At 40.2% G+C, this 16,668-nt stretch overlaps 1 pseudogene; it reads right to left on the bottom strand.

Annotated features, from left to right (window-relative positions):
* Positions 1-2,526: 2,526 nt before the first annotated feature.
* Positions 2,527-5,090, bottom strand: LOC114624504 (annotated as a pseudogene).
* Positions 5,091-16,668: the final 11,578 nt, after the last annotated feature.

Raw genomic sequence — 16,668 nt, 5'->3', positions numbered from 1 at the left:
CATCAGTTTATTTTTCCTCTTGGGAAATCTCCTCTTGATGGATTTGTTGTTTACCTTCAGATGTTTTATTTTCTGGAAAGACATAAGCATAACCTTGCTTCAATGTTAGAATAACATCTGGACCTTTGCATTGATTAGTTTCTAAATCTTTCTATTTAATATATACTTTAGGCTGTGTCTCCATTAGCTCAAAGTCCTCTGGGGTAGCAGAGGAAGCATCATTCTTTAAAGTAAAAAAACATTAAAGTTAGCATAGATAAATGTAGCATACCATGTGGGGATTTAGATGGATGTATATACACTTTTTATTTTTACAATTTCCCATTTAAGTATTTGATGGTATTGTTCTACAATAGCTTAATTTTGTGGATCTAAGGGATATCTGTAACATGACTAATATTCCATAAACTGCAAAAGTCTTTAAAGCATTTGCCAGTATAAGTGGGATCATTACCTATTTTCAATTTTAATGGGAGTCTTTAAAAGAAAATGTATGAAGAGTTAATCAACAAAGATCCACATAAAGCATACTGGTAATTTCCTGTAACCCCCAGGGCCCCATGCCACGCCTGGGACTGTGCTCTGCAGCTGGCTAGTTAGGGAAGGTGGGATGCATGCCTGTAGTGCAATCCAAGCACAGTTCTTTACAGACATCAAGGAAGGCCCAAGACACAGACCGCTGTAGTTTCAGATGTCAAGCTGATGTCCACTCACTACTAATTATGCACTAGTAGCTTAAAATACTGAGTGGAATATTTAATAGAGGATAGGCCCTCATGATAGTCCTCAGGGGCAAGCACAAAATTGTTTTTGTCAAAATCCACTTAATTAACAATGGTAATTAACTTTTAAAGATTTAAACCCAAGGCTATAAGATTTGGGATCTTTAAAATATAGGGCAATTTTAATTTTGAGTTCATGGAGTCTCTCCTACCAGGTAATAGGATATTCAAAAATGCTTGAGAAACAATCACAGAAAATCCTGAAGGAAAAACAAAACACAATTGGATTTTTCCATGCACGGATGAGAAAGTACATATCCAGCTGATACTGTAAATGAAACAAAGCTGCCAACATCAAAGCAGAACAGTTTCATGGAAGAAGAGTTTGACAGAAGGCTTTCATTTCTACGACATTCTGCACACAGTCTGATGGAACAGATTTTTAGGCTATACCAAAAATAATTTTAGGTGAAAGTGTCAAAATACTCCACCTCGGATTGATTGTAATTTTTTTTGTTTAACCCCTTCTGGGCTCCAAGGGAATTTAAGAAATGTGCAATTATGTTTTCATTTCTTGGCCACTGCATTATCCAGAAAAATATTTTTTAAAAATCTTTTTATTTCAATTTTTCCCATTTTCTTCTTAAATCCACCCCAAATTTATTAATTTTTGTTATGTTGTACAATACAAATTTAAAACATTAAGTTTCAGTAATCATAACTACAAAGGAAATTGAGTTCTGTTTGTGCTCTCAGTGCCTGAAAGGCCTGAAATGAAAAAAGTCTCCATTTTTTTTATATATATGAAGGACAAGATACAATTTCTTATTCTGCTAATACTGTGAGCACACCGAGAATGGATGCACTGTTTGACCAGGCAACATCAGGGCAAGCATCTATAGTCTCAGTAACAGAGAACTCATTTCACCAACCATTTGTAGCAGCCTTCTACCAGCAATAGCCACAGCGGTTCCTGGCTTTCCTCCCAGCATGCTCTTCCTCTTTGTGTTATCTAGAGACTGAGGTGGTATGTAGAACAGTTCAGCATCACTGTCATGTTTCAAAATACTTGAATTCATTTTTTTATTTATCTTTATTTTCAAACCAAGGAAACTCAGCTGAAGGAGAATAATATCTTTCTTCCATTTCTACTATGAAGGAGAATAGAATCTTTCTTCCATTTCTACTATGACTAGAGTCCATCTTTAAAGATATCGCAAGTATTTCCAATTTTTCCACTACACCCTTTCTACATTCACAACCCTTCTACGACATTCATTTTCTCTCAACTTAGCCCAGTTTCCATTCTTAGTGCATGTCTAGCCTTCATGTGCTAATTTATATATGAGGTCAGTTAAAATATTCAGTGGCTGAGGAATAAAAGCTGATGGATTACAGTGAGTTTAGAGTATTGAGCTGTACAACCAGGAGTGGCTACAATCTTCTATTGTGGAGCATGTGGAACTTGTATATAAAATATATGTTTCTTGTCCTTTGGAGGAGCCATTTCTAAAAGCAATAAAAGTAATATTTAGGCAATTATCATGGGATATCTTTTTTTTTCTCTGACTCCTACTTGATTTTATCTGGAAAAAGTGAGCACAAAAAAACCTGCAGACACAGATACACACAGCCCGCCTACCACACCTAACTCCACAGCACACGCGCGTGGGAGGTCTTTCCTGCTAAAGGATAGAAGAGCCGGAGGTTTGCCCAGTGGATGGTGGAGTGAGAGGCAAGGAGGAGAAGGCTTTTACAGACAACTGGAGGATATCACTGAACAGTCACCACATCGACTGGGCAATTAGCCTGTGCTTGGCCGTGGCCGTGGTGGTGCCTGATGTTCTTTTGGCTTCTTCCTCCTCCTCCTCTTTTGCCTGGAGAGGCAGCTCAGTGCAGACTCCACATTCCTTGAGGCCAGCGCTGGCTGCGGCGGCCAGCCAGGCTGTGTGGGGTATCTGGTCTTCCAGGTTCTCCTGGAAGAGTGGCTGCGAAAGCTGATAGCGTAGTTCCTGCTTCAGAATCTTCATCTGCCTCTGCTGCCAACTCTCTTCTTGCTGGTCAGCTTTTCCTCCTTTGTACATCTCTTCTTCTAGCTCCATCTCGAGGGCCGCTGCTGCTTGCTTGATCCATGAGTTGTGTAGACAGGCCTGGAAGTTCTGGTGTTCAGCTTTTTCAATCTGTCGGGTTAGACGGATCTGCTCCTTGACCATGTCCATGGTCAACAGAGGGATGTCCTCATCTTTCTTGAGAGTTTTGTAAATCTTCTTGAAGTTGATCACATCCGCAGGCCCAATCAGCATCAAGCTGAGGCCTTCGAAGTTTGGTAGCATGAGCAGTCCAACCACTTCGGTGGTTGTAAATCTCAGAGGTGCGAGGCACCTGGGAATGGATGACATGCTGAACTTTAGGAATATCCAGACCCTGAGCTGCCACATCTGTTGCCAAAAGGGCATAGTCTTCCAGACCAGCAAACTGCTCCAGGTTTCTGAGCCTTTGCTTCTGGTGCATGCAGGCATGCAGGGTCAGCGGCATGATATCCAGGACCATGAGGAGCCCAGAGAGGCATTTGATGCAGGAGATGCTGTTGGCAAATACCAGGCTACGATCTGGGTACTGCATGAGAAAATAGTAGAGATACAAGTCTTTCTCATCTGTCTCGCAGTGCATCTTGGTCTCCATCAGTGTCTCCACTGTACCCTCGCTCCTTGTGAGGTCAATGACTTTTGGCTTGCCCCTCACAAATCTTCTGCACGAGAAGGTCAAGTTTGCTGATTTTATCCATTTTCTTCACGTGTTTCTTATGAAGGATTCGAGCAGGTGCTTCGTGTGACAGGGTTAATGTGGCAGAAAAAAAACAGAGTTTATCGATTGGGGTTGTACTGGGAGTCATTTAGCATCTCCAGCAGCTGAGAGAGTTCAGGAAAATGGCCTTTCTCAACCATCCGATCAGCCTCATGTATGACCAGGCACCTGAGCTGCTGAAGATTACTCAAATAAGGGTGTTTTTCTTTAACTAACTCCCAGAGCCGACCAGGGGTGGCAATCACAATCTCAGGATGGCGGTTCAGCATCCTTTGCTGTTTCTGTGTGGACATTCCACCAACTAAAATTGCTGTATTAATCCCTGTGAACCTGGCCACAGCATCAATGTGTTGTCTGACCTGGATGACCAGCTCTCGAGTAGGAATCAGGACCAGTCCGAGCAGAGGACACCTTGGGTGTACTTTATAAACAACAATTTGGCCACACAACTCCTGTTTTAACTTTACAGCCTGCTCTGCATCAAACTTTTCTTCTCTGTCCTCATTCTGCTTGGGGACAGGCTTTTCCTCGACTAAGGAAGAAGGTCCTTCACCAGCATCATCGTCACAGAGGAGCAGTGCCCGGGCTGAGGCAGAGGCACTAGTCTTGGGTGTGGCCTGGACCCCAGCAGAGTCACTGGGCTGTGCTTCAGTCTCAGTTCTGGCCTCTTGAGGCAACACTCCAGGTTCAGTTCCGTCCCTGCAAGGTGATCTGAGATGGGCTGCAGCTCCTAACTTCGTCTCCCTCGGTGGCATTCCAGTGCTACTTGGGATGGGTGGAACCTTCATCTTATGCCACTGAAGCACTGAGTGAATCATCGGGATGGCAAAAGCCAGAGCTTTCCCGCTTCCTGTCTCAGCAGCTCCAAGGATGTCTAGTTTGTCACGGATGGCAGAGGCTAAAGTCAGAGCTTGGATTGGGGTAGGTGCCGAGAAGCCTAGAAAGCTGAGTGCTGGATGAACAGCCTTGGACACAAACAGGTCCTTCCAGGCAGACTGCCTTCTGGTCATGCACCTCAGCCATCCATGTCTTCCCTTTTTTGGGCATTTTGGAGGCAGTGCTCTGAAAAGTATCTAATTTTTTTCCCTTTGTTTTTCTTCTTTCTTGGAACAGCCTGTGCCAGACTTTCTGATATGGTTCCTCCTACCTTTTGATCAGAACAGTGACTTCTACCTGAGCCTCTGGCTCAGAAGCTTTGACTTCATATTCATCCTGGGCAGCACTGCCTTCAGCAACTAGAACCGCATCTCTCTGCTTCTTCAATTTGATCTTTTTCTTTGAGGAGCTGGACTCTCCTTCCTCCTCCTCCTCTTCTTTCTCTTCTGAAACAGCCTGAGCCTTTCTCTTCTTGGTCTCCTCATTTGAGAACAAACGGGAGGGATTCTTGACTAAATGGTAATCTGTCAGTTCCTCAAAGCATACCAAGTCGTCCATTTGTCCATCTGCAAACAGATTTGGGTCGATCGTCACTTGCTTCCATTTCCCCGCAACCTTGATGCCCTTCCTCTGAAACGTGCCATGGCTTGCTGACTTTGGCTTTGATTTTGTCTCCTTCAACTTCATGGTTTCGTGGCAGTAACCTCACATGCTGGGCTGTCTGCATCAATCCTGGGATATCTTTTAAAAACTCTGAAAAATGGGATCTTTTCAATAATCGTTGACTATCTATAGACTCTAATAACATGCTAATGTAACCTGCCAACTATTATCAGTGTGAAACAAATAACTAATCTGCATTTTATTTAGTGGAACAGTTATTTATATAGGCTCTTTACTATTAAGTTGTATAAGATGTGTTCTTCCCATCATTAAGTCTATGATTTCTTGTAAATAAGGAGCTATAGATTGTTGTAGAAAATTATAACATTCATAAATTTCTTTTTTATATAATTTATTTTTTCTCAAATCGTAAATCATTCACACAGGGGTTATAAACACAGAAAGGCAGGATGTGGGGAAGGGAATGACACTGCAGTGTGGGTGTTCAGGGAGAATACAGGGTATCTTTCAGAACAGGGTATTGGCTGGGTGAAGGTTCAGGGGACAGGTCACTATGACTCTGCCTATGACTCACTTGTCCTTATCTAAGTTGGTATTGTCTGCCAAGGCTACCTATTTACAAGGTCTATGACTACTCGGGCTGGTAAATTTCCACAAAAGCTGCCTGTTTACATTAACTTATAGCCATCTGTTTCAATGTTTTTCCACTGAGACTCAAGACTTGGTGTTTGTATACATGTATGACAGGCCTATTGCTAATTTTAGGCCTATGGCTGAATTTAGGCCTTCAGTGTTTAAGCAGGGCTGCCCCTGACATCTCCTCCCTTCTCTAAGTATAGAAGGGCTGTGGCAATCCTAAACTTGCAAAGGCGGGGATAGAGGCCTGACCTCCAGTATTTGAAGGGGACCTTGTAATGGCTCCGGTCCCCCTGTCGTTGTCTAGTGAGGCATGAGGGCCATACCTGTCCCAATGTCTTTTTCCTGGAGAGGGGATACTTTTGACATCAACCCCTATGCAGTCAGGCTTGTCCCTCAGGGAACCCAGATAGATATTTTTATCTTTTATTGATATTCCCTTGCAGTGCTTAGCCTCGCAGCCTAAGCAAGAATTCAGATCACCTGTCAGAGGGGGTTCTGGGTGGCCCCTCTCTGCTTGGTCTAGGGACAGAAGTCCCCCCTTTTAGGTTGGGTGGAGATGGATTTTGGAAACACCCTGTATAAAGTAACAACCTCATCTTGAGTCTCGTGGTCCTCCATAGCTAACTTATGATAATGTATCTGAGTAGGTTTTGCTACCAAATTATTTATCTGTTGTATCACAGAGTTAGTCTACCTATTTGAGGGCCAGGGACCAGCAGAAAAAAGCAAAAAGAACTCAAATAATGGTCCCAAGATGGGAGGAAATAGGGTTGACAACCTTGGAGAGGCTGCAAACCAATTCTTGTACCAGCATTCATCTGTCTCTTTCTCTCTCTGATTTTTCTTAGGCTTCACTACCTATTTCATGCTCTCTTTAACCCTCCTTGTCTTGTCTATGTAAAGGCAACCTTCTTCTTTAAGGGCTGTACACAGTCAAGAGCTGTACACAGCCTTTTCTATTGTAATAGAGTAAATCAAGTCCAATAAGGATCTTTGCGATTTTAGGAGGTCTCTTCAGACAGCGAAAGGTGCTCAGGTGGAAACTGGAAGGGGCCCGGGCTCTGGGTCAGGAGTGCATTCCTGGGTCCCAGTGGGTTCCGGTTGCTCCCTGATTGGGGCAAGTATTGCCGCTTCCTAGCCTATGATACTGCTTGGGTTAGAGCTCCTGGGAGCCCTGCTTTCTCTGGGTTCTGTGAGATTGAGTGCAGAGCTGATTCCCGGGATCTATTGAGTGCTTGGGCTCAGACTGGAAGGAACCCGCGCTCCGGGCCAGGAGTGAATTCCTGGGTCCCAGTGAGTCCCAGTTGCTCCCTGTTTGGGGCAAGTATTGCCACCTCCTAGCCTAAGATACTGCTTGGGTTAGAGCTCCTGAGAGCCCCTCTTCCTCTAGGTTCTATGAGATTGGGTGCAGAGCTGACTCCTGGGATCTGCCGAGCACTCGGGCCCCGACCGGATGGAGCCTGTGCGCTCCGGGCCAGGAGCGAATTCCTGGGTCCCAGTGGGTCCCAGTTACCCCCTGTTTGGGGCAAGTGCTGCTTTTTCCTTACCTGCGATGCTGCCTGAGTTCAAGCTCCTGGGAGTCCCTCTTTCTCTTGGTTTTCTGGGGTTGGGTACAGAGCTGCCGCCTGTGACCTGCTCTATATTCGGGCCCAGTGGAAGTGTCTCCATAAATTTCTATAATATCATTTTCTTGTTTATGTATAATTCCAGTAGGAAATGATGAGGAAGGAAGGATAAGTAATTGATAAGGAAGTAAGGGATTTATTCTTTGAGCTCCAGCTTTAGCAGAAGCATGATTTAATAATCTAATCACCTCCTCTGCTTCAGGTATTACATTTCTTATAGAATTTAAACTGGGCATCTTACTGTAGGCATATTTAAGTTCAGTGCAACTTTGGAAAATATTTCTGCTGTAGCAAATCCCATGTGCACAAGGAAGCATAATTATATCAAAACTCTTCTCAAAGCACATGTCACCTCTTCTGTGAAGATAGGCTCTATAGCTAGGCTAAATGTGTTGTTTTAAGGGCCTAGATGAGGATCTGGTGCAGTCTCATGCATGTAGATAGTGCAGAGGTCATCTAGACTATTAGCCACCCCCAGTCCAGCTTGTGGGAGCTTAGGGGAACCAGGTATGTTCTGGTCCTACAGAGAGCACGGGGGTTACTTAGGCACCTCTATTTCCAGCCTTCAGGGCAGAAAACAAGTTATACATCTATTCCTGTGAAGAGACAACCATGTGTATTTAACATTCCCAATTTCCCTAGCACTTATATCTTTTGAGTGCAAGGACCTTTGTGCTCTTGCCAGTAGTAAACCTATGATTTAAAGTAATCTTCACTTTATGAGTTAAAAATTGAAACATTGAAAAGTTAAGTAAACTACTCCAACCCACATATTGTTTTATTGAAACAGAAAATAGGCCAAGTAATAGGCTCACATGCTTAATAAAGGCACTCTGGTAGAAATAAAATCTGATGTGAAAGGGTGAAAAGGAAGTACCAAGTAAATAGAAATGAGATCCAGTGTTTAAGACAGAGATATGGACACACACATAGAAGTACAGAAGTGGAAAACAAATGCAGTCTGAAAGTTTAGTTTGGTTTTAGATAGAAGGATGTTATTGAATGCTATTGACCTGGAAATCAGGAATTCTCATTTGCCTGGGATTTTTAGTACATAGGAATATTGCTCATCAGATGATAACAGGGATGATCTGATCAATGAAATCTGAAAGAGGTTAGCCAAGTTGGAGAATACTTATTTTTATGGAAATTTTACAGATCTTAATTGGTATTTAGGTTTTGTCCCACACCAAGAATACCTAGGTAAGTGCTGGAGTCATTGATATACAGAGAGTTTTTTTAAAATCAGTCTACTCTGATGTTTCTTTAGAAATACCACTCTCCCCAAGCTCCAATTCTAGAAAATTCTTTGAGTCTTATTTACTAGGCAACTCTAACACCAATGTCTGTGCAGTCACATTGTTTTCCAAATTAGTTTTTGAAATTTGAGGAGCTCTCTGATAGGAAGATTGGAAGATTCTGTCCAATCTTCAAGTCTGTGGCATGGCATGATCACATTACAGTCCTTTGTGACAATTGCTGCGTCAGGTTTAAATTTAAATAGCCTACTACTTGATGTCCCGTTTTTCTACAAGAGATGGACTCTTCAAGTTCCCTCTCCCCACTGTAGGGCATTTCATCTAAGGTTTGAGTTCTGAGAGTCCTTTGAGTCCTGAGAGTCTCTCACCTCCCAGGTCTCTGGTACATTCTAGAGCCCCCCCACCTCTCACCCCTTAAGGTTGCATATTTCCATTCCTTCTGATGGCCCAAATGGCTTCAGTTCTGTCCCCTCCCCATACCTGATCATGTTCCCCTATTCTCCTTGCCTTCCTCTCTCCCACCCAGATCCCTCCCTCCCTCTGCCTCCAGTGATTGCTTTCTTCTCCCTCCCAAGTGGGATTGAGGCATCCTCACTTGGGCCCTTCAGCTTGTTAACCTTCTTGAGTTCTGTGAACTGTATCTTGGTATTCTATATTTTTTTAGCTAATATCCAATTATTAATGAGTACATACTATGCCTGTCCTTTTGTGTCTGAGTTACTTCATTCAGCATAATATTTTCTAATTCCATCCATTTGCCTGCAAAACTCAGGATGTCCTCGTTCATTAATAATGGTTGAGTAGTATTCCATTGTGTAAATAAACCATATTTTCTGCATCCATTCTTCTGTTGTGGGACATCTAGGTTATTTCCAGCTTCTGGCTATCATAAATAAAGCTGCTCTGAATATAATGGAAAATGTGCCCCTGTGTCATGGTGGAGCAATGGGGTTGCCATCCCACAGTCAAAAACTCTGACCCAGACTTGTTCCTGTCTAAAAGAACTGCGGAGACAAAGTAGGAGAAGAGACTGAGAGAAAGGAGGTCTCACGGTGACAGGCCCAGATTGGGATCCAGTTCAAGGGATCCCAACGCCTGATACAGAAGCCAGGAACCCTGATGTTGAATTAGGGAACAGCTGGAAGAAGCTGAGGATGACGGTGAACCCATAGGAAGACCAGCAGTTTCAACTAACCTGCATCACTGAGATCTCTCAAACACTGAAATACCAACCAGGCAGGCAGCATACAGGAGCTGCTCCGAGGTCCCTGACACATATACAGCAGAGGACTGCCTGGTCTGGCCTCATTGAGAGTAGCACTTAACCCTCAAGAGACTTAACACTCAAGGCTCCAGGGAATGGGGAGGTCTGGTGAGGTGGCCACATCCTCTTGGAAGGGGGAGGAGATATGAGATGAGGAACAGTCAGAGGGCAGACCAGGAGGGAGAATATGACTGGACTGTAAAAAAAATTTTTTAAATAATAAAGAAAAGGGAAAATATATTTTCAAAAAAATAGCCTAATCAGGACATGTTTCTTCTCTTGGACAAGTTAACATGGTGAATTTAAGTTATATGTTGCCTGTCAGTTCATTTGTACATTGTTAAAATTGTGACCTTTGAGAAAACTAGGTAATGATTGGAGTCCTACAGTCCACTCTGGTCCTTGTAATAAACTTTAACTGATAGTCAGTTGTTGGGTAATATGGAGGCAAGATAAGTTGATGTGAAGTAAAACAAAAGGCAGGTTTAGTAGTCTCAGATAAAAGGTCTCTATCAACTATATTACTATGTATTAGCAAAAATTAGAAACCAAAATAAAAAAATTACAGTACTACTCAAAAATACTCAAACCAAAGTATGTGCAAATACACAAAAATATGACTAGAATTTAATGTTGAAAACTATTAAATGATGTTGTAAGAAATTAAAGAAGACTTAAATGGGGAGAGTCAATTACTTGCAATGATTAAAAGAATTAAAGTAGTAAAATTTCAATGCTGTAAAAATTATACACAAATTCAACAAAATTGCTGTCAAAATAGGATTTAAATTCTAAGTGTAGAATTTGCTTTGAGAATTTTTATGGAGAAGCAATACAACAGAAATTTTGGAAAAAAATGAATAAATGAGAGTCAACATGCTTGAATTTAATAATCATTTATTAAAGAGTATGACTATATTGGTGAATAGAGCAAGAGAATCCAGAAATATACCACATGCATATAATTAAATTTTGACAGAGGTTAAAATATAATTTAACATGGAAAGAACCATCTTCTTAATAAATTTAATTGGAGCCAGGCATAATGGTATATGCCTGTTAACCCTACTAATTTGAAGATAGAGACAGAAAAACAGGAGTTCAAGGCCAGTCTTGATATATAGTAATGTCAAAGGTAGCCATGAATACTTATTTGTAAAAAGCCAAAATAAGAATTTTATTGGAGATGTGTACATCTTAACAAAAAAAAAACTGTTGACCTTAACCTAATAAAAATAAGTCATAATAAACAAGATGGCCAGATGTAAGAGATGAATTATAAAAGTTTAGAAAAAAAAGGAAATTATTTTGCTCTTGAATCAGTGGGGGAAAGGTATGTGGGGAGTCTTGTTAATGGATACCAAATTATAATTAGATAAGAGAAACAATTTCTTACATTCTATTGCATAGTTAAGTGACAATTGGATAGGAATGATACAAAGTGTACTTGAAAAACTATGACCAAGGAAGGATTTTGAATGTTTTCGCCACAAAGAAATGATGAAAATTTGGATAGATAGATTTTTTTTAATCCTAATCTGAATACTATAACAATGTATTTCTGCACTTAAGCAACACATGGGATCCCATAAGTTTGTATAACTTTACATATCAATAAGCATGCATTTAACAATAATTCTTTGGACATGACACTAAATACAGGATCCATCAAAACTGAAAGTGTTGGGACCAAAATTGAAAATGTTGGGCTGGAGATATGGCTCAGTCGTTAAGAGCACTTGCTGTTCTTTCCAAGGACCTAGGTACGAGTTCTAGCACCCACATGGAATTCCACAACCATCTGTAACTCTATTTACAGGAGATCCAACACTCTCTTCTGGACCTGAGGCACCAGACACATACACATATGGTGCACAGATGTATATGTAGGCAAAACACCCATACACATAAAAATTAAAATGAAGAATAAAGATTGAAACTTGCTTCACAGAAGTCTTTGTTACAGAGGATAAAAAGATAAGTTACAAATTGATTGAATGTATTTGCAAATCACAGCAAAGAGCTTATATTTAATATATATAAGGAAATTTTAAAATGTAAAAGTATTTAAGAAAGGAAATGGGAAAGGGCATGAAAACATATTCCATTAAACAAGAACTATGGGTGGAAAATAGGTAAATGAAAATACTTTCAGCATCTGTATACATTTAGAGAAATGCTATCTGTGTGATACTACTACAGATGAGTTAAAACATCTAAAGTAAAAATTAGTAGTATCAATGCAAGTATGCATAGAACTGGAATTGTCATATATTACTCAGGGGAATACAAAGTGACACATCAAATAAGGTGAATATTTTTGAATTTTCTTTTAAGGTTGAATATTTTCTATGTGACCCAGAAGTTTCACTTCTAGGCATTTTACTTCAAATAAACGAAAACTTAAGTTCACTTAAAAATTGCATGGGGAGAATAACTTACTAAAATATACTTTAATTTGAAAATGCGATAGTGATATGTAATTCCTTGTATACTAGTTTAAAAAAATTAAAAGTGCATGGCAGTTTACTGTAGCTTTGTGCTGTAGAACAGAGAGATAGATCCTGGCAGCTTGCTGTCTAGAGCTCAGTTGAAAGTGATGAGCTAGACTTTGGTGAGAGACCCTCTTTCAAGGGTATAAGGCTTGGAATGATAAAGAAGAGAGACACAAAATAAACATTTCATGAGGAACCTGATAACCTACTAGATTATTTCTCCCATATTTCTGGATCCCAAGTTCAGAAAGGATTTACATCTTTCAACAAATGGTAAATATAATCCTGGAACCATGACATGCAAAAGATGAATATTACAGGCATCACTTAGTTCTATCTGATGGAATCTAGGATTCTCCCATCCATTAGGATGGATTTGAACACAGGTTAAAAGAGAAGTAACAAGTATGAAGAGGGTTAAGTCTTTCTCTGTACAGAGTTGATCTAAGGCAGTGGTTCTCAACTTTCCTAATGCTGTACCCTTTAATGTAGTTCTTCATGCTGTAGTGCCCCCCAACCATAAAATTATTTTCATTGCTACTTCACAGCTGTAATTTTGCTACTGTTATAAATCATACTATAAATATCTGATAAGCAACCGCCATGAAAGGGCTGTTAGTCTCGAAAATGGTCATGATCCACAGGTTGAGAACCACTGGCCTAAGGCAAAGCATTAGTCCACTATATGGGAACAAAATTGGAGAGAGAAAATATGTGGGTAGAGATTATAAGATGATGATGCCTAATTTGTGCTAAGATCTGGATACGGTTGTGGCATATTTGGCATGATGGTACTATATTCATAAAGACCTAGAACGACTCTCTCAATATTAAAGAAAGAAACAGAGAGAAGTGGAGTAGATTCTGGCAGATTCTCTTTAATCTGAGAGAACATTTTTCCTTTGCTTCTTCTGTGGCTGGATTCCAGTTTGAAGTTAAAAATACTACCTGTTTCATGAATTGATTGTTTTTAATAGCTGAGTAATACTCCATTGTGTAAATGTACCACATTTTCTGTATCCATTCCTCTGTTGAAGGACATCTGGGTTCTTTCCAGCTTCTAGCTATTATAAATAATGCTGCTATGAACATAGTGGAGCACATGTCCTTGTTATATGTTCGAGCATCTTCTGGGTATATGCCCAGGAGTGGTATAGCTGGGTTCTCAGATAATGCTATGTCCAATTGTCTGAGGAACTGCCAGACTGATTTCCAGAGTGGTTGTACCAGCTTGCAACCCCACCAACAATGAAGGAGTGTTCCTCTTTCTCCACATCCTCACCAACATCTGCTATCTCCTGAGTTTTTGATCTTAGCCATCCTGACTGGTGTGAGGTGGAATCTCAAGGTTGTTTTGATTTGCATTTCCCTGATGACTAAGGATAATGAACATTTCTTTAGGTGCTTCTCCGCCATTTTAGTTTCCTCAGTTGAGAATTCTTTGTTTAGCTCTGTACCTCATTTTTAATAGAGTTATTTTGTTGTCTGGCGTCTAATTTCTTGACTTCTTTGTATATTTTGGATATTAGCCCTCTATTGGATGTAGGATTGGTAAAGATCTTTTCCCAATCTGTTGGTTGCCATTTTGTCCTATTGACAGTGTCCTTTGCCTTACAGAAGCTTTGCAATTTTATGAGGTCTCATTTGTCAATTCTTGATCTTAGAGCATAAGTCATTGGTGTTCTGTTCAGGAAAATTTCCCCTGTGCCTAGGTATTTGAGGGTCTTTCCCACCTTCTCTTCTATTAGTTTCAGTGTATCTGGTTTTATGTGAAGGTCCTTTATCCACTTGGACTTGAGCTTTGTACAAGGAGATAAGAATGGATCGATTTGCATTCTTCTACATGTTGTCCTCCAGTTGAACCAGCACCATTTGTTGAAAATGCTGTCCTTTTTCCACTGGATAGTTTTAGCTCCTTTGTCAAAGATCAAGTGATCATAAGTGTGTGGGTTCATTTCTGGGTCTTCAATTCTATTCCATTGATCTTCCTGCCTGTCTCTGTACCAATACCATGCAGTTTTTATCACTATTGCTCTGTAGTACAGCTTGAGATCAGGGATGATGATTCCCCTAGAAGTTTTTTTATTGTTGAGAATAGTGCTCAATATCCTGGGGTTTTTGTTATTCCAAATGAATTTGCAAATTACTCTATCTCTATTAAAAACAATGAATTCATGAAATTCTTAGGCAAATGGATGGAACTAGAAAATATCATCCTGAGTGAGGTAACCCAATCACAAAAGAACACACATAGTATGCACTCAATGATAAGTGGATATTAGCCCAAAAGCTTGCAATACCCAAGATACAACTCAGAGACCACATGAAGCTCATGAAGAAGGAAGACCAAAGTGTGGGTGCATCGATACTTCTTAGAAGAAGTAACAAAATACTCATGGGAACAAATATGAAGACAAAGTATGGGACAGAAACTGAAGGAAGAAGAAGTGCATGCTGACAGGAGCCTGATATAGCTGTCTCCTTAGAGGTCTGCCAGAGCCTGACATATACAGAGGCAGATGCTCACAGCTAACCATTGAAGTGATCATGGGGTTCCCAATGGAGGAGTGAGAGAGAAGACTGAAGAGGAAGGGACCTATGGTTCCAGTTGTATATGTAGAGGATGGTCTTGTCGGGCATAGGTGGGAAAGGAGGTCCTTGGTCCCATGAAGGCTGGATGCCTCAGTGTGGGGAAATTCAAGGGCCAGGAGGCAGGTGTGGGTGGGTGGGAGGGCCACATCCTCATAGAAGCAGGATGAGGGGGCATGGGATGGGGGTTTCTGGGTAGGGGGGAATGGGGAAAGGGGATAACATCTGAAATATAAATAAAATATCCAATAAAAAATACTACCTGTAAGTTGCTGGCAATCACTCTGGAGCCAGAATATGTTATAGTCTGGCTTCCCTAATTCCTAGCTGTTGTGACCTTAGGAAATGACATAACCATTCTATACTTCAGTTTGTTTATCTTTTTTTATTGGATGTTTTATTTACATTTCATATGTTGTCCCCTTACCCCATCCCCCACCCACCCAGGAACCCCCTATCCCCTCACCTCAAAGGTTGGATGACAATTGAACTTATTTTACAGGAGTCTCTGCAGTTTAAATGTGTTTATTTCTATAAATTATCCATAATATCCCACAAGTATCAATCATCATCATTATTATTACTTATTCCAAACATTGTTTTCAATATTTCAGGCTTTTATCTTTATCTTAGGCAACACTGTCTCATCTATAATGCTATGCTGCATTATGGACTGTGATAGATAAATAAAACGATCCCAAGCAACTTCTGGTTCTATTGTCTAACCTAGGTTCTTATTGCAAGTGGCTTCCAAAATACTCTGTCAGGGAAGGAGGGAGATAAATATGAAAGAAGGATTGAGGGAGGGAAGAGAAATAGAGGAACTAACTTCTTTTCCTTTGGTTTCAAATTTCATGCCTTTTGTCTTCACCCTTCCTGAATCGTCTTTATATTAGTTGTGTGTGTGCCATGCAGAGTATTTAGTTGTATTTAGTAGGAGGAATAGAAAGATGTATATCTATCTTCCTAGGATTGGAAATACCACCTTGGTATAATCTTGGTTACATTATCATTTTATGTATTCTGAACCTCAGACTTTTAACCTTCACTTAATAAGAAATATTCTTCAAGAGAGAACATGTACCTTATTTCATTATGTTTACTTGTAGTAGGAGAAATTATAGATACAAAATTATATGAAAGATGGAAAATCTGCTAGCTAAAATCAGTTCAGACTGTCAATGGAAACTGATAATTGTCAAGATGTGTATGACCTAGATTCCCCCCTTACTTGTCTTACTGAGAGCTTTGAGATGTGTGTGGAGGATTCTGGATATTATATTTGTCCACTGGTTTAAAGGATATATTTGTTGGCAAGTAAGACTCAAGAGCCTCAGATTTTAAGTGGCACAACACTGAATGACAAAAGATGTTTGCTGTTAGCATTTAAAATTGTCTGCTGATTAATATAATAGGTAAGAAGAAAGATTCAATTTGACTGAGTTGGAAGAGTTAGCACCCTTAATATGAAAGGGTTGTTGGGAACTGATCCACTTCTTTCAAAAATTTCAAAAATTTTGTTACACATGTGCTTTCATTAATGGTCAAGATTATGTACTGATTATTTTTTCTCCAGTTAATGCTATAGTTTGAATATGTGCTACCACTTCATGTGTTTGATATTTAATTCCCAGTGCAACCTTGAACAGGTTAGTGGATTAATGTTATTTCTACAGTTAGGTCCAGATCCATTATAACAAGATGAATTTGTACCAGGAGAGATAGATAGATAGATAGATAGATAGATAGATAGATAGATAGATAGATAGA

This window comes from Grammomys surdaster, unplaced genomic scaffold (assembly GCF_004785775.1).
Source record: "Grammomys surdaster isolate TR1022 unplaced genomic scaffold, NIH_TR_1.0 207, whole genome shotgun sequence".
Taxonomy (NCBI): domain Eukaryota; kingdom Metazoa; phylum Chordata; class Mammalia; order Rodentia; family Muridae; genus Grammomys; species Grammomys surdaster.
Note: the sequence above shows the minus strand (reverse complement) of the source record. Positions and strands in the feature narration are given on the sequence as shown.